The sequence below is a fragment of the Podarcis erhardii genome (genome assembly GCF_964252035.2).
Source record: "Podarcis erhardii genome assembly, chromosome: 6".
Classification (NCBI taxonomy): Eukaryota; Metazoa; Chordata; class Lepidosauria; order Squamata; family Lacertidae; genus Podarcis; species Podarcis erhardii.
The window spans coordinates 76550789-76569443 of NC_138510.1; the positions used below are offsets into that span (position 1 = coordinate 76550789).

An 18655-nucleotide genomic window follows, 5' to 3' on the forward strand; every position below is an offset into this window, starting at 1 on the left:
CTTCCTGTTCAATATGCAAAAGGACTTTTTATTTTTATTTTATGCAATGTGAGCAAAAGTTTTAAGACCTATTACTAAGTCTCCATGGGCCACACCAAGGACTGTTGCTTGGGTTGCCTCCCCTGAAGTCCCCCTCAAAATAAATTGGGATTTTCAAGTGTTCATCCTGCGTGTATTCATGTCAGTTTCCTGCAGGATGTAAAACCTTGATTTTCCAGGGTTCTACTTCATGAAGGGAGCCTACACAAGTAAAAGCAAGTTACCCACTTCAGATTGTTACCATCATAGGATTCTGGGAAATCCACAAGCAGGACTTGAGGGTAATAGTCCTCTCCTTTTGGGAATGTACAGACCTGGCTAGCTACTTACTAACACATCTAACATACCATCCAACTGCCCTGAAAATACTGGGGTCGTCACAAAAACCCTTAAGCCATCATGGCTTCTCACTTTTTCATCCAGAGTCTCAAATTCCCATGGGGGCTTCCATTCAGTACAGTGTTTCAGCATATTACCAGAAGTTCAGATCTATGCGTCCCTCTAACACACTTCTTAGATCTATGTCTCAATATGGCGTCATTTCCTGTTTGTATGAAAACAAGATCTGAGTCACTTGAATGCCCCTAAGAAAGTTTCCCTGCTCCTCAGTTGGTTGGTCTCCCACAAAGAAGGCAGTGAGTGGGGCAGCGAAGTGGGTGGGGCCTTTCATGAGGCCGCTACCATGAGAAGCCATTACAGTCACTTGGCTCCAGCTTGCTTTGGTCAGTCACTGCATCTGTGTCCCCTCCCCGGCCTCTGAGGAGCAGGCACAGGGGGTGTAGAATATGTCCCTATTTTCATCTGAGGAACGTTGGAGAGTATGTATCTAAGCATGATCTCACACCTCTTTTCCCTCTTTGAAGCATAGGACTCATGCCCACTGATGGCAGCAGTGTAAGGAGTAAAACTAACATTTGAAAGGGCCCTGGATGCACAAAACTCTGTACAGGCCAGGAGACAGATCCACACAGAAGCTGGATCATCCCTATGGTTCTTTAAGACACTTTTTAAAATTTTATAATGAAATGATTTTAGAATGTTGTATTATTTTATTGTTGTTAGCTGCCCGGAGCCCGGCTTCGGCTGGGGAGGGTGGGATATAAATAAAAATTTATTATTATTATTATTATTATTATTATTATTATTCTGTTATTCCATGTTATATCCCATATTATTTCATACAAGTTACATTTCGATCTCGTTTTAATGTTGTGCAATCATTGCTGAAGCAAAAGTTAGCGTGCAAAACAAATTCCAGACCAGTATTCCTACAGTATCTTCAACGAATCCTTTTATAATACGGTTGGAAATGATGTTTGCTTCTCAATGGGAGAGATCCGGCTCGTTTAAGGTTTGTTGCTCTTTTCATTGCTTCCTGCTGCCAGTAATGGATGGAAGCCATAGTCTCTGGACAAAGTATTTCAGGACAGGTGGCAAGATGACACCTTGACTTTCCGCTATAAATGCTAAGAAAGCACTCAGCCCCTGAGCAACTATCCAACAAATAAGATTGGAAGCTTTGGGCAATTTAATCAGAGGGTGCTTTAAATTGTGGCTTTGCAATTAAACACAGAGTACTCATGCAGTTGTAATTCATCGCATCACTCTTGTGCCATGCCGTCCTGCAGACAAAAGCTGTCTGGTGCCTCTAAGAGTGAAGAAATGGGAAAGGATAATGTTCTAGGGGCCCGTAGGTCTATGTAATGCTTTACGATGCTGAAAATACCCTTGGGACCTGTTCTGCTATCTTGTAATTATGCACACATCGTCTGATTTATGTTGCATGCCTCCCAGCAATACCGGCATGCACTCTGCTGCCTTGCCCTATTTGTGCATAAAATACTCGGTGCCATAATGTCGTAAAATAGGGTAGAGGCTCATTTCACAAGTTACTATCAAATTTGAGCAAGCAAGGGGGTATAATAATCTAATGATCCTTTTCAGCTAGGATAAATATGCACAATTTAGCCTTAGACACAGAGTCACAGTGAAGTCATTTCGACCCAGCGCCTTTGAGAAATGTCACTTGGCAATGGAAGATCTATAACTACACACACACACACACACAAACTTTCTTCACATGGTGATTACAGGTCTGTGGCAAAAGGAGGAAAGGAACCAAACAAAAATGCAAAGTTCAAGCTCTATTCATTGCTCCCAGTTTTTGGAAAGCGCATGGGCCGAAGCAGAGTTCACATGTTACAAAAGGGCTCCATGCAATGCACTCCCAGGACACACTGAAATGAAAAACACTGGCACGTGAATCCCCAAAGATGTGGCTGAACTCCCGCAATAGTGGCAGTCGAAAAAAGTGCCACTTCATTGTAGAATTCCAATTCAGGAAATGATGTAGAGCTTGGGTTCACATCCTATAGTTCCCACATGTGACTGTATCCTTGGAAGCAGCTGGTGGATGTGATTTAGATTCTGGCATAGCTGCAGGTTTGCTGAGTGGCCTTCATTCTTCTCATATGTCAGTTTCATATCTGCAAAATGGGAATAACCCTAAAACAGTGTGACTCAGTGGGCTCTAGCCAACTAAGTAGGCCCGTTAACATGAATTGAACTATGTTGGTTATATCCATTCATTTCAATGGTTCTACTTTGAGTAGGACTAGTATTAGATACAACTCAATACCTTTGCTGAAGTACAAAGTGGAGTGGGTGGACTGAATTAGCCATCAGGTTATTTATACAATAATGTAGCACCTCAGCAAAATTGGCACCTTGCTGACTTTTTTTTGCAAGTGCTTCCATATGGAAAATGTGCCTGCACTACTCTCTGTTCTGGTCTCCTTTAACTCCCAATATAGCTCAAAACACGGGGACTTTTTGTTATCGATTGGCAAGGAATAAAACATATTTATGGCCAAATTTAAAATGCAGTTGATGTAGCAGAGCGCTTTGTACAGCTAAATAAATTAAAAGTTATATGAAACTTAATTCTTCTCTGACACAGAAAATGCTGGAAGAGTTGCTGGACTAATTTTTCCACTCCCTGATTGGTGATCAGATGAGATACCTAGTTCCTGACTGTTAAGGTGAGGCACAACCCCCACCCTAGCCAATAAGGGTGTTATTCTTCCTCCAAGAGTGATCCCAGTCAATTAGGAATCACACCATGAACACAAGAGACCATGTGGTGGAGTGATTAGACTGTTGGACTAGGACCTGCAAGATGAGAAATCTTAGCCATGAAATTCCCTGAGTGACACTGGGCCAGTTAGTCTCTCAGAGTTGTTGGGAGGATATAATGGGGAGAAAGAGAACCATATGCATGACCTTAAGCTCCTTGAAGAAAAGGTAGGATATAGATGCAACAATTAATTAATTAAATGTGATGATGTCATACACACAATGAGACGTAGACAATCAGGAGTGACAGAGACCACCAAGGGGAACCAAAGCTGATTGAGCGTAATGGAAGTGCTTCCTGAACGAGGAGCTGCTAGCGTTAAAAATGTAAACTATAAGTTCTATAGGTGACTGCTAGAATTGCACTTTGGCTATTTCCTGGGCAGTGAAATGTTCTCAGGCTCTGAACTGGCTCTGAACGCACCCAGACTGTCTTTGAGGCTCTCCTAGATAGGAATGGTTCTACAAAGTTCCTGTCTGTGCTGGGACTTTGCTTGAGCAACAGTGATTCTTCTGGGATTAATATACTCTTGACCTTGCTTGGCTTGAAACAGTAAACACACACACACACCGCTGCTCCCAAAATACATATAATTATGGCCCTGCGCTACAATTCCTGTCTCCTGGTTGACCGCTGCTTCCAATTCCATCCAAGAAAGAGATAGAACCCTCTCCTCTGCATTGCTTTTCAATTCTAAATTGCATCCCTTGAAGTAGCCAAATCTACCTGCAGGAGAAAACACACAGCATACATATAGCTCAGCTGGTAGAGCATGAGACTTGTAATCTCAGAGCTGTGGGTTTGAGTCCCCCGTTGGGCAAAAGATTCCTGCATTGCAGGGAGTTAGACTAGATGACTCTTGTGGTCCCTTCCAACTCTACAGTATGATTCTCTATGAAATGCCTGTGTGATTCCCCTGGCAGTGGTGTAGCAGATGAGGGATGTGGGAGAACACAGCTCTGGGACTTTTTTCCAGAGCAGAAGTGATTGAATAACCTATGGAGAGTGCCAGAGCAGACCCTCCTTGCTCCAGCAAGCGAATGAGGTGGTGACAAGGCTTTCAGGTTTGATTTACTGCTTGCGATCTATCAACATAGAGGAAGCCAGAGAATGAAAGCACCTAGCTATTCTATTACGGTCAGCTGATCTTTGCTATTTCTGGGTACCAGGTGCAATGGACCAGCATAGCTTGGGCTCTGTTTGGGAGTGGAACAAAAGAGACTCTGTGGTGAGTTCCTGCACTTCAAAAATTGCCACTACGCCACTCATTGTTCCTATGGGATGAATAGCAACTTTGGCAGGTGGTGAGATTGGCACAAAAATGGCATGAGGAAAAGATCTCAGTCCCCAGGCACACACACACACGTGTGTGTGTCACTTGCTGATTTAGGATCTCCCTGGCAGCTTTAAGGTAGAAGATCAGCTGCTAAAGGAAATCTAAATGCAGAGCTCTCCATCTTTCAAGTTTGGCCCCCAAGACATTGCTCTTTCCTAATGAATGCAACTCGGGCTCAGAAGAAGCTGAAACAAAAAATATTGTTGCCGCTGTGTTTTTACAACAGGCATAATGAAAGGATGGCTCATGGATGAAGAAGTGCCAGAATCCTTCTAGTGAAACAACTCGTCTCGTTCAGTAATTTTGTTTTTAAATTATGAATCTATTAACTTTTAAAATGTATGAATGAACAGCTGCTACTTCACACAGCAGGGTTAAAAGAAAGGTTAACGGAGTTCTTCAGCAGTTCATTTTTTTTGTCTCTCATGTAAAGGTCAGATTGATCACAGCCTTGATTATTTTAGTTAATAAACACACAGGGGAGTAAACTTCCTAATGCAATAAAAGTAGAGGGAGCGGGAAACAAATTTCCCAATAAAACCAGTACTGCAACTGGTAATTTTTCCACCCTGGGCATGGCTACCATTATTCCAACACACCAAGTCTGCCTGTAGGCAGCTGTAAAAACTGTATTTTAAAAAGCCAAGAACCGAAAGTCAGGCAATCTGGTAGGTCTACTCTGAGCAAGAATGGGCAAAATCCGTCAGTTTCAGTTTCTCTCCATTTCTTACTTTTCCAATATATAACTCAGTTCTCCCTATTTCCACATCAGTTTGCTGTTTTTAAAAAAATGTGTGAAAATTCATCAGCATTTTAGTGCCAATTTCACCTAACATAGGCATTTTTGTGTGCACTTTTGTCTAATATATGTTGCTGTAGTTTTCCACAATATAATGCATTTTGGATATTATCTTCACTAAAAATGCATTTAAATGCATACTTCACCCCCAATAGATAGATTTTTGTAGATACTGCTTGGTGGGAGAACTGCATTGTAAAATTCACATTCTTTCAGAAAGTGTGAACCAGGTGGATTTGCCTTTAAATGCAAACTGGATCAAATTTCTCCACCATCCCTAACTCTGAGTATAACTAGTTCAGATCTAAGCCAACTGCTCTGCTCTAAGTCTGAGTAGAGGGCCTGCACTTTGCCTTTGCTATATATAGAGCATGGCAAACATGATTCTTTAATATACTCAGGTGTTATATTAGTTTTTCTTAAAGCAGTGTGGCCAGAATACAAAGCAACCTCTTCCACAAACACACAAAGCATTGTGATTATTCCCTTCTCTCATTTGGGTATAGAATACAGAATATAATGACTGATGCTTAATCAGTACTAGCATGTGCATACTACCAAAGTAAAAAGGCATTAAATAATAATAATCTGGAAATGCCCTTATAATTAAAATATGATAAAAACTCTCACTGTTTCAAGTTGTTAACAGTTGGGTTTTGTCCCTTCTTTGTTGGATTTTTACCAGCCAGCCAGTGGGAAATTCGTGTGATTTTAAGGGTTTGCTTTTGTTAATGATGAAATGAGTAGCATTTTCCAAATCTACTGTGCACAATGAAATATGACATTTTCCTCTCCTGAATGCTCACACTCCTTGAAAACTCTGTTTTGCTTAACTGTCTTTAGCAACTTGATTTCAAAGTCACTTTCTTTGTACTGCTGTATCATGGGGAAAGCAGAAGAAAATAAAGGGGTAGAGTGCAAAATTTGAATTCATTAGTACCAAGGACGGAGAGATTTGCCACTAATCAGACTTTACTACAACTTTACTACAGGGAGTTACTGTAGCACTGTTATAACTGAAGGCGACAGTCATCAGACTGCACCCAGGCCCCAAAGGCAGTTTCCCTCCTTTTCTTATCAAATGGCAGATCCATAGGTGAAGTACACATGGAGGGGGAATTAAATGGAGGCAATGCAGAACTTTGATTAGTCAAGTGCAACCTGTGGGCCTTACATTACCTCCCTCAGCCAGCCTTCTGGCTCAGATTGTGATATTTCCTGAAGCCCTAGACTCAGTGGTAGATTGATAGGAATGCACAGGATGCGTTCCCCATGTGGCTAAGGTATTAGTATATGCTGTTAACTGAGAGGATGCCTTTGAAACATGGCTTCGAACAACGAATAGCCAGGGTTGAATTTTATTGTTTTAGTTCATTGCACTGTATCTACTAAGGTAAAGGTAAAGGGACCCCTGACCATTAGGTCCAGTCGTAACCGACTCTGGGGTTGCGGCGCTCATCTCGCTTTATTGGCCGAGGGAGCCAGCGTACAGCTTCCGGGTCATGTGGCCAGCATGACTAAGCCACTTCTGGCAAACCAGAGCAGCGCACGGAAACGCCGTTTACCTTCCCGCCGGAGTGGTACCTATTTATCTACTTGCACTTTGACGTGCTTTTGAACTGCTAGGTTGGCAGGAGCAGGGACCGAGCAACGGGAGCTCACTCCGTTGCGGGGATTCGAACCGCCGACCTTCTGATCGGTAAGTCCTAGGCTCTGTGGTTTAACCCACAGCACCACCCGCATCCCACTGTATCTACTAGTCGCTGATTAAATTCAGTGGAGGCTGGCCCATTAGAGCAACCAGGGTTTAGCCCTACCAAGTGAAATGTCAAGCAATGTTTTCCTCCAAAATCTCAACGTCACGCTTTTTCCTTGCACCACATATCCTTCCATTTGAACTCAAGACTCAAGAGCAGAAGAAAATTATTTCCAGATCTTAGAAATAGGGTTTGTTTTTTTTAAAAGAACAGAACAGATTGCAGTTGGAAGAGTAAAGAGATTGTTCCATAGAACAGAATTACAGAATCACAGAACTGTAGCACTGAAAGGGACAACTCTGCAATGCAGGAATCTCTCACTCAATGTGGGGCTCAAACTGACAACCCTGAGATTAAGAGTCTCATGCTCTACCGACTGAGCTGTCCCTCAACCATCAGGTAAGCAGAAATGCTTGCACTGACAGAATGATAATATTCACGTGACATTGAATTTCACCCTATGCTTTTGCTCACATGAGTTGTCCTGGACTTCTGGAAATGTACATTCACACGAGCGCAGTTGTAATTTTGTGCTTACTTATATGAAACAAGTCTCAATGGACACAGTAGAATTTAGTTCTGAGTAAACATGCATAGGACTGGGCTGCAAATGTAATGTATGAACTGGTGGAGACCAGGGTTATCGACGTGTAGCAACCACCATGTTCTCTCAGTTCACATGCCATATTTGAACCTGCAAGAACGAACTGGGATCAGACAAGGAGACTGGTGTGAGCCAAGAATTCAGGTTATACCAGGTTCTGGCACTGTTCAGTTGTTCATTAAAAACTTTAAATTGTCTAGAACTACCATTAAATCTCCAAAAATTCAATGACGCTGCAAACTAACTTAAGTTGTATAGCCCTGTGCAATTTAAAAAATCATACGAAAACAACAGCAATACTGCACAATGTTACCATTTGGTTACCAATGCCTTACTTTTGTTTGCTTTTTGTGTCAGTAGTCTGAAATACACTATCAACAGGCGTGATATTTTCTATGTATTGTCCAATAATGTTTTTTTCTGATTACAGTTTCAGGTTTTCTTCTTTAGCTGCATCTACTCTTGCAGATGGGACGCGGGTGGCGCTGTGGGTTAAACCACAGAGCCTAGGATTTGCCGATCGGAAGGTTGGCGGTTCGAATCCCCATGATGGGGTGAGCTCCTGTTGCTCAGTCCCTGCTCCTGCCAACCTAGCAGTTCGAAAGCACCTCAAAGTTGAAGTAGATAAATAGGTACCACTCCAGCGGGAAGGTAAACGGCATTTCCGTGTGCTGCTCTGGTTTGCCAGAAGCAGCTTAGTCATGCTGGCCACATGACCCGGAAGCTGTATGCCGGCTCCCTCGGCCAATAAAGCGAGATGAGCACCGCAACCCCAGAGTCGGTCACGACTGGACCTAATGGTCAGGGGTCCCTTTACCTTTACTTTACTCTTGCAGATAGATATTCAGGTGAGTGTGGAGTTCCAAAACTTGATCAATGTGGTATTCCGCCCCCCCCCAGATTATTGATATTATTATTGTTATTATTAAAATGTGTATGCTGCCCTTCACCCTTAGATCTCGGCACAGTTCACAACAACAAAATAAAACACAAAATGCATAAGAAAAACACTCACAAACCAATAACCCTACCTCCCCCACCCCTTCCACAAAAACTTGATTTTCAGCCTAAGCAGCATCCACATCCACATTCATCATTGTTGAACAGACCAATCCCATCGTGAATCTTGTATTTCAGAAATGTGCTCTCTTCCCACCTGCCCAGATTACCTTTGGACTCCAACTATTGCCAAGTTCAAAAACGGCCACTGGGTCTGCGCAGCTTCCCCCTTTCTTGGCTGGCAGTGTACATGCTAAGTACTAGCTGAACATTTGGCTCACTCACTTTTCCTATGTATTGGATAAGTGAAAAGAAAGCACACACCCCAAAAATACCCCTGAAGCAAAGCAGCTGCCAAAAAATATATATTATTATAGTATCTCTGATTCATTAAATGGGAATGTTGTCGGGGGGGGGGGGGGAGAGAGAGATAGTACCTAAATGCTATTGAGTGAAGAGCAAGGATTTTTCAAAGAATCTACAAAGGCAAAGAAAGTTTCGGCTTTATAGGCTGAGGAAAGGATCATTAGGAAGGAGTCGGAAGATGAAAAAATGCAATAAGAGAAAGTTACAGAAGGATACCCGGTGTAATAGATAAGTCCAAAAGGCAATATAATATATCACCAGAATTAATAATAATATGTCTCAATAGCTCAGGCAATGTCACCCCGTTCCTTCTCCCTGCCGCCACCCCAGCACTGAAGCCAAGGCTGCAATCAGCATAGTTTATATTTTCAGTAGTTCTGCATTTTAACAATCACAATGAATCATCATCCGGGAAGCATTCCTTCGCGACAACTTTAACAGCTATAGTAGCAACTTGAACAGAACAAAGAAGCAGTATTATGCTTCACATTTGAAGCCATGTTAATTCTTTAAATAAATGAAAGTTGTTGAAAATGAGCTTCTAAAGTTGAATTCGATTCATCTGTAAATGTGCTGCTTCAGTAACTAATAACATTGGCAGCACAAAAAAATGAATCACATTTAAAATGGCTAAATTTGCCAAATCGGAACAAGATTTAAAACTATATTGCATGGCAAAATAGTCCTTTGGGAACATCTGTACTGACTTGTAGTGAGCCTATTGTTATTTGAGAAAATAAGGAATAAGCGTATAAAGAATAACAATACACGGGCAATTTGAACCAAGCCGTGAAAATGAGGAAATTTATGTGCTAAAGCTACTTTCGGGTCCACAGATATAACTCCCAAAGGTCACATAATACTTTGGTGCTAAATAATCGACATATACTGGTGGCAGATGTGACATGTATTTTTATATCTCTAGCTGTTTACCAGTTACTGTGGTGCTAACTCAAGACCAGCTGCTAGGAGAGATGGGCCCTTTGTCCCATTTGTGGGGCCTGCAGAAGACTGGGAATAGTAGCAAGCCTCTGGGGTAGTTGATCTGTGAAGCAAAAGAACAGAAAGAGAAAGTGTCTAGGATGAGGTTTCTGTAGACTCTCCTCTTCCCAGCCCCTTCGTTCCACCTCCCAAGGAACCAAGAATGAGACTGCTGGCTAAACATCTTCAACCTCAACCCAAGATCTGCCTTTGGTTGAAGAGTGGAACTGCAGCTCTAAAGCAGGGGTGAGAAACCAATGATTTACAGGCCAGAACTATCCCATGCAACCTTTGCCAGGGGTCTGCCAAACCACTAACCTAACTGTCCCATGGAATCTTTCCTCATGGCCCACCAACCCAATTCAAAGTCACCAGCAACAACATTGGGACAGAGGGAGAGAAACCCAGCTCAGAATGTCTAGCAGAACCTGGCAGGGGGACAGTGGCAACCGCATGAGGGTAGCAGAGGTGTTTGAGGAGAACAAGCCACTTCCTCTTCCAGAGCATTTGGCAATGCTCTTCCCCCTGGCAAACCAGAGCAGCGCACGGAAACGCCGTTTACCTTCTCACCAGAGCGGTACCTATTTATCTACTTGCACTTCATGTGCTTTCGAACTGCTAGGTGGGCAGGAGCTGGGACCGAACAATGGGAGCTCACCCCGTCATGGTGATTCAAACCGCTGACCTAGTAGTAGTAGTAAGAGCCTATTAACTGAGGGGTCTAAATATAGATACAGTAGTTTAGATTAACTAAGCCGGTCTACTTACCATACACTACCCTCAACTGCAAAGGGAAGAGGAGATTATATTTCAGCCCAGAAAAGGACTCCCAAGAGTTGAAACTTTTGGCCCATAGTTACACAAGGAAATTATTTTAAGGGAGAAACCTAGCACAGGGGAAATCTCCCTAAGAAGAGGTTAAAGAAGCAAAGATGTTTAACCAGCCCTTTGGTGTCAGTGAGCGAACACTGATCTTTGTTGAACAGTCAGAAAATTAGGGCAGTGCAGCAAGAGAAAAACTACTCATTGAGATCTAGCACGTCGTGATTTTAACCTGTCTGGAATTTCCCTCCTCAGATAAAATGGTTCATATACAAGAGTTTCATCACAGGGGGCAATTACCAAAGGAAAGAAGAACAGATGAGGTCAGATATAAAATGCTCAGATGTCTAAACACCCTGACACGTCTGCTTCCATCACAGATGAGGCCTTCTGAGAATTGCGTCAAAAGGTTGGTGCACTCATTTTGCAAAAGTTCAGACACAAAAGCATTATGCAACCGAGAAGATTGATATTGCCTGGCTCTAAACTATTTCAACAGGAGCATGTAAACAGGAAGAAACTTTGCAAGGAGTGATTTGGTGTTTGGAATGAAGCAAAGAAGGGAACAATTACACTCCTCAAATGGTCGTCATTACCGTTTCAATAATTACATTCGCATTTCCCAAGCACAACAGGCACAAGCCACTTGAAGGGGAAATCTAATGATGAATTCTTCCCAAGAGAGAAAGCAATTCTTCTAAGGAATAAAAAGAGGCCGTGAGAAATCCCGCTGTCATAAATCTAGTATTTCTCATTACCCCCCCCCCAAAAAAAAGTACATCAGCCCCAAAGTGATTGCTTCTAAAATTACAAACCCTGGTGGGCAGTTATATTAGCAGGGTTACCTTCACTATTGTCATGGGTCTTGAAAAACAACCTCAGATGTTACAGCCTGGTAAAAATAGACATCCAAAATAAGGAAGTCATGAAGGGGGGCGTTGTGAACACGGTATTTACTGGAACTACAGAAGGCTGTTAGATGCTGGACGGTCAAGGACAGAAGGCTGGAAGAACCAGTTTCTGCACTCTGTAAGGTCAAGTTTGTTTTAGAAACGCAGGATAGGCTTCGTCTAACTATCATTTTATCTTATTGAAATACATACAGCTTATTGTTTAATGGGCAAATAGTCCAGCTCCTAGACCATATGCATCAAAGTAATTTTATCCAGGAACACCATCTTCATAGTCATAATATTAAGTAATTACTTTGGGATGCTGGTCAAACCTGAGACATGTTAATATAGAGTATTTGGTTTCATGCCTAGAAGAGAGACTACATAGAAAACTTTGTGCTCTTGAGATTTTTCAACTACAATGCCCATCAGTCCCAGCCAGTGGGAATCCAGGAGCTGTTGTTTCGTTTTTCCTTCGATGCTCAAAAGTGGCTTGACGGGTGGGTTGAAGCAGGCGTGTTAGCTTTCCAACCAGTGGGTCGCTGTTGCTTACTGAGAGGAAGAGGGAAAGGGGAGAGGCAACAGAAAAGTTGATGCAGTTAAAAAATACCAGTGGAGCCAATCCAGTGTTCCTGCTGGTGTTCCTGCTCTCACTCTCTCTCTCTCCTCCATAATTATTTTCAATCTAGATTTCCGAGTCAAATTCCCTTTTGTTTTCTGACTGCTCCAAAAGCACTTGTTGATGGTTGACCTTCTAAAAGTTTGTTCTTGGTGTTTACTAGCACATCTTTCACATAAATGCAGACATACATCACCTTTTTACAATACTGCAACTTCCTTCAGACTCTAAATACTTCCCAAAGTGCTAATTGTAATTGATGGTTTGATTACACACAAATAAATGAAAGGAAATGTACTTGTCTAACACTTAGTCTGTCAGATATTATTTCTATTTATTTATTTCACAGATTACAATATCCTTTCAATATTTGTTTTCTAAATCCATAGTCCCCAAATAAGCACCACTCAGTTTGGAAACAGTTATACTATTTCTGTGTTAAAGTGTGGCATAGTTATTTGTGGTTCTTCTTGGTTCCTAAAGGTAAAGGGGACCCTGAGCATTAGGTCCAGTCATGACCGACTCTGGGGTTGCGGCACTCAACTCACTTTACTGGCTGAGGGAGCCGGCGTACAGCTTCCGGGTCATGTGGCCAGCATGACTAAGCCGCTTCTGGCGAAGCAGAGCAGCACACGGAAACGCCATTTACCTTCCCGCCAGAGCGGTACCTATCTATCTACTTGCACTTTGACTTGCTTTCGAACTGCTAGGTTGGCAGGAGCAGGGACTGAGCAACAGGAGCTCACCCCGTCGCGGGGATTCGAACCGCCGACCTTCTGATCGGCAAGTCCTAGGCTCTGTGGTTTAACCCACAGTGCCACCTGCGTCTCTTGGTTCCTAGAGAGGATCAAATTGCAGCAAGAAGCACTTTTAAAACGGATGGGCATTAGTTAGCAGGCCTGATTTATTTCCTTTTTAAAATATATGTTGCCCTTCATCATAAACAATTTCAGGATATGTAACAGCAGGGGGGAAATCATCAACATGAAATCAAATATAAAATCACACAGCAAATAATCGCTATAAAAATCAGCACATGCTACCCTCCAACTATCATACTCTGATGGATAAGTCAAAGCTGTTTACTCAAAAGACCTGATGGGAAAGAGCAGTGCCAGTGCCTCTGGGGAAGACTGTTCTACAACTGGGTGTCACCACTGAGAAGTCCCTATTACAAATCCTATAGGTCTTGCATGGCCTTGTTTGACCATGCAGAAGGGCTTCCTCAGTAGACCATACAGGAAGAAGCACTCCATCAAAACCAACACCTTGACGTGGACCAGGTAGCAAACAGGCAGCCAGTGCAGATCTTTCAAGACCAGTGTGACACGGACTCACACAGCTGTATTAGTCAATATTGTTGTCACCACATTTTGCACTACTTGTGGCAAACTCCAAAACATATTCAAGGACAGCCCAAAATAGAATGCATTACAGTAGTCTTCCCAGGAGATTCCCAGGGCCTGAATTTCTGTGGCTAGGCCTGGCAAACCAGCCAGAGCTAGAAACAAGCACTCTGTGGCCTCCTGGGTCTATAGTGACAAGGTAGAATCAAGGCGGACCCCCCCAAACTATGCAACTGCTCCCTCAATAAGAGTCTAAGTCCATCCAGAAAAGGTTACTGTATTAATTCTGAAAGCAGGTAACCACTGATACACAGCATCTACAAATTGTCCAAAATCAGCTTCAGTTTGTTGTTGTTGTTGTTTAGTCGTTTAGTCGTGTCCGACTCTTCGTGACCCCATGGACCAGAGAACGCCAGGCACTCCTGTCCTCCACTGCCTCCCGCAGTTTGGTCAGACTCATGCTGGTAACCTCGAAAACACTATCCAACCATCTCGTCCTCTGTCGCCCCCTTCTCCTTGTGCCCTCCATCTTTCCCAACATCAGGGTCTTCTCCAGGGAGTCTTCTCTTCTCATGAGGTGGCCAAAGTACTGGAGCCTCAGCTTCACAATCTGTCCTTCCAGTGAGCACTCAGGGCTGATTTCCTTCAGAATGGAGAGGTTTGATCTTCTTGCAGTCCATGGGACTCTCAAGAGTCTCCTCCAGCACCATAATTCAAAAGCATCAATTCTTCGGCGATCAGCCTTCTTTATGGTCCAGCTCTCACTTCCATACATCACTACTGGGAAAACCATGGCTTTAACTATACGAACCTTTGTTGGCAAGGTGATGTCTCTACTTCTCAAGATGCTGTCTAGGCCTGCCATTGCCCTTCTCCCAAGTAGCAGGCGTCTTTTAATTTCGTGGCTGCTGTCACCATCTGCAGTGATCATGGAGCCCAAGAAAGTAAAAACTCTCACTGCCTCCATTTCTTCCCCTTCTATTTGCCAGGAGGTAATGGGACCAGTGGCCATGATCTTCGTTTTTTTGATGTTGAGCTTCAGACCATATTTTGCACTCTCCCCTTTCACCCTCAATAAAAGGTTCTTTAATTCCTCCTCACTTTCTGCCATCAAGGTTGTGTCATCTGCATATCTGAGGTTGTTCAGCTTCAGTTTATTGATCTTCAAATAGTCCATCACTGGTACCTGTGTCGCCATGGAAAACTGCTTGGACACATGCTTTCTAGGCACGGGACAAGTGTAGACGAGCCCTGAGAGAGCACAGAGAAGGAGCAATAGCTGGACAGTGAATAGCAATGTAGTCAAGGTCTAGCTGTCAGAGAAGGGGAAAACAAACAAGATTCCTGAACTCTGGGAAGGGTGAGTGAGAACTGGAAGACACAAAGCAATATTGTTTGGAGCACAAAACACAGGTGGCATTATCCCATCTTATATTAACAACAACCTTTTAAGACAAACCATGGTGAGAAAAAGTGACTTGCCAATGTCTGCCTAATGAGGTTTATTCCCTGGTCCAGCTAGAGGCTGCTGTAGATATGCTTTCAATGCATATTTTTAAAAGTGGAGTGTCCCAAACACTTCCCTTTACTTTCTTTTCAGCACACCGAATGAAATATTTTCCTAGGAAAATACTATTTCAGTTTCAGAACTGTGACCTTCATTCAATTTCCTTAGGATTTCAAATTCACAGATAACCTCCTGCAGCTCATTTTTGGTTTCAAAGTTGCAATATCCTGTAGCACTACAGAGATAATTAACTACTCCCAAAGTTACACTATCTGGTATTAACACTATAACCATCAAGCTGCTATATATTAAAAGCCATCAAGTGTCCTTTAAGCAAAGCTATTACAAAGGGACAGCTGTGATAACAGCACACGCCGAATGGAAATTTGCAAAATGTCAACACATCACTGTCTGGTCATTTTTTAATGACAGGGCCCAGAGAGTAAATTAGATGGCCTGAGATTTTATCCCACATGCAGAGTACATTTTTAGGGGGAGGGGAGGGTATACTTGCCTTAGCTGATGTTTATACTTGTACTACAGTGCTCTTTTTCTAGAAAAAGAGGTGCCAGAACTCACCATGAATGCCTCCCTTTTTCTATTTATAATGGCAATGGTGCTCACCTGAGAGGTGCCAGAACTGAGTTCCGGCTGAAAAAAGCCCTGCTTGTATACCTTTTCAGACTTGCATATGTTAAAAACTGGAATTGAATGTGATTTTTATCGTTCTCATCAAACATCAGAAGTTTGGTTGCTAGGTTGGTAGACAGGCTGATAGATTTTCTACTGCCTTTTACTTTGAAATTTTGATGCCTGTACCCATAGTGATGACAAAGATTTCTGGGGTTTGGACACACATTTCCAAACTTTGCATAGGTCTTCCACAGATCCCACATCAATTTCCTAATGGTTCATGCAACAAAGAGTTCAAACTGATGGCCGTTTTGGAGCTGTCATCGTAAAATGCTGTTTGTTGTCTGCTGATTCACTCTCATTTCTCACGGGAACCTGGTCATCTGTAATATCCAGTCACATGGGCCTAGCACAGAGGATGAATGCATGCCGGTTCAGTTCGTGCCCACTGTGCCTGGGACTATGCCGCCACCATCCTGCTACACCCCCTGATACATGCACAAGAATGAGTCTCAGATTTGGCTCTGTTTGAAATATGCAAGAGCCAGTGTGGTGTAGTGGTTAAGAGCGGTAGTCTTGTAATCTGGGGAACCAGGTTCGCGTCTCCGCTCCTCCACATGCAGCTGCTGGGTGACCTTGGGCCAGTCACACTTCTCTGAAGTCTCTCAGCCCCACTCACCTCACAGAGTGTTTGTTGTGGGGGAGGAAGGGAGATTGTTAGCCGCTTTGGGACTCCTTCGGCTAGTGATAAAGCGGGATATCAAATCCAAACTCCTCTTCTTCTTCTTCAAGAGGGTTTGAAAGAACATTCTGCTGCTATTGTGGGTCAATTAAAATATTGACTGGTTGAGGATTTTGGCAACTACCCTCAGTGGAAGGGTGGAAAGAATTCAGGACTGGAGTTATTCTGTTTTTGCAGAGGTACCAGCATGTTGGGAGATGGAGCAAGACTACAGAGGGGATTTCTGGATGCCTGCCCGGGGCTAATGGCATCTTTTTGTTTGGGATGTGGTGTATTATGTCTCCTGTGAGCAGAAATCGAAAATGGAATTGCTGGAAGGTGGATAACAACAGGGAAAAATATTTCATACAGAGCTAGGAAGGCGAAAGTTGGACAGACCAGTGGTTGCAAGCATAAATGAAAATAAAATGAAAGAAAAACATCAGAATGGTTTATTGACTAAGTAAGAAATGCAATGTGATATTAGATGATCAGCACTCCACAAAATTCAGAGCCTGGGAAGTCACCCAAAGATATATAATTTGGCTTTTATACTTGGCTATTTTGATTGTAATTTGGAATGCTTTTACGTGGTTTTATTGGATTATATAAAAATGGAAAACTTAATAAATATTATTTATAAAAAAGAAAGAAAGAATGAGCCTCAGATTTGGGTGTGTTCCCTCGTAGTACTTTTCCTATGAATGAGTTTCTAGGGATGAGTGAAAAATCGCCTCTCAGAATTCTCCACGTTATTTCTTGGCAGCAAAATCAGTTGGCTAGTAAAATTCTCCAGTAGCCTTTTCTCCAGAAATCATATTCTGAGAATTTTTGATTCACATAACGTAAAATGAAGTTCTGTTGTTCATTCATATTGGTGGCTGAAGGAAGCGATGGCCTGAAAGAGGAGGACTGGAAAGAGCAGTGGGACAAACACACCGTTTCCTTCAAAAATATGAAAATACTCTTAAACGACCATTAAAACTGAATCTACATTTCGCAGATGGTGAAGTTAGGGAAGCCTCTTGGCCGAATATTCTCCAACAGTTCCAAGTGGAGCTCAGAAAATAAAAGATTTGAATAAATTGTGATAAATTGTTTTCTGAGAAACAATTTGTGTCGATCCTATGAGGTGATGTGATGTGGTGCAAAACTACTCACGCCTGAGGTCCTATGAATTGGCCCCAATAAAACTACAGTACACGTTGCCTAGTGTTTTAGGGTTGTGGGAACACCTAGATTTTTGAATAAATGCTGTGAACACCTATTGGATACTTCCCCCCGTGTGGATCCCCCTCCTCACACAGAGAGGGAGGAAGAGAGCAGGCACATACTTTTCCAAGGAATCTAGGTGAAATTCAATCCAGTAGAATTAATCCGAGCCTTTAAAAGTACATAGAGTTAAAAGAGGAAGTAAGAAAGAACATTACTCTTTTAACTTCCACCTCCACACAGCCTCCTGACCAAGGAGACACAGAGGCACAGACCAGGCTTTGTGGGGGCCAGAGGAAAACATTAAGGTACCATTGCACCCTCAAACACAATGTAGCATGTTGTGATGCATTAAACTATTTTATGTAACATTTTTTATTTTTTTAAAAAAGTGGCCTGCCTTTATGCAGGATTTTAAAGATAGCTATAAAATATGTACATGCATGCATGTAAATTCAATTACTCACACTATACCATGCTATATAGTATTATGTGCCCCCACAATGCTGTTCTCCACCCTTTTGACTCTGCACCAAAGCAAGCACATGGGAGGCTTCTGTGCTCGTGTGCCCAAAAAACAATTGCTTTCTTCCACATGTTTTAGAAAAAATGCAACAGAGAAGCTGCCTTGGTTGAAAACAAAGCCTCTCTCGTCTCTGTTCTGCTCTTTCCCAACACCACCTACCCAACCCAAATAGAGAATCGTCTTATAAGTCTCCCCAGACAGAAATTTAAGAAATCGTCAGGGGGTTGTTGGCTGGATTTTCTGCCTGTTAAAAACATATGTTGTCATGTTATGTCCTAAACAGAGAACTGAAGCATCCTTTGCAGATTCTCAGCACTGTTGACACTTCCCACAAGTGCTCTGGTATTGGATTTGGTCTT

At 42.6% G+C, this 18655-nt stretch overlaps 1 long non-coding RNA gene across 1 annotated transcript in view; it reads right to left on the bottom strand.

Moving 5' to 3' along the window:
- Positions 1 to 16529, bottom strand: part of LOC309343982 — a 507096-nt gene extending 490567 nt beyond the window's left edge. Inside the window, exon 1 of the long non-coding RNA XR_014157476.1 lies at positions 16430 to 16529. This is a non-coding gene — a long non-coding RNA (uncharacterized lncRNA). The remainder of the gene's footprint in view (positions 1 to 16429) is intronic.
- Positions 16530 to 18655: the final 2126 nt, after the last annotated feature.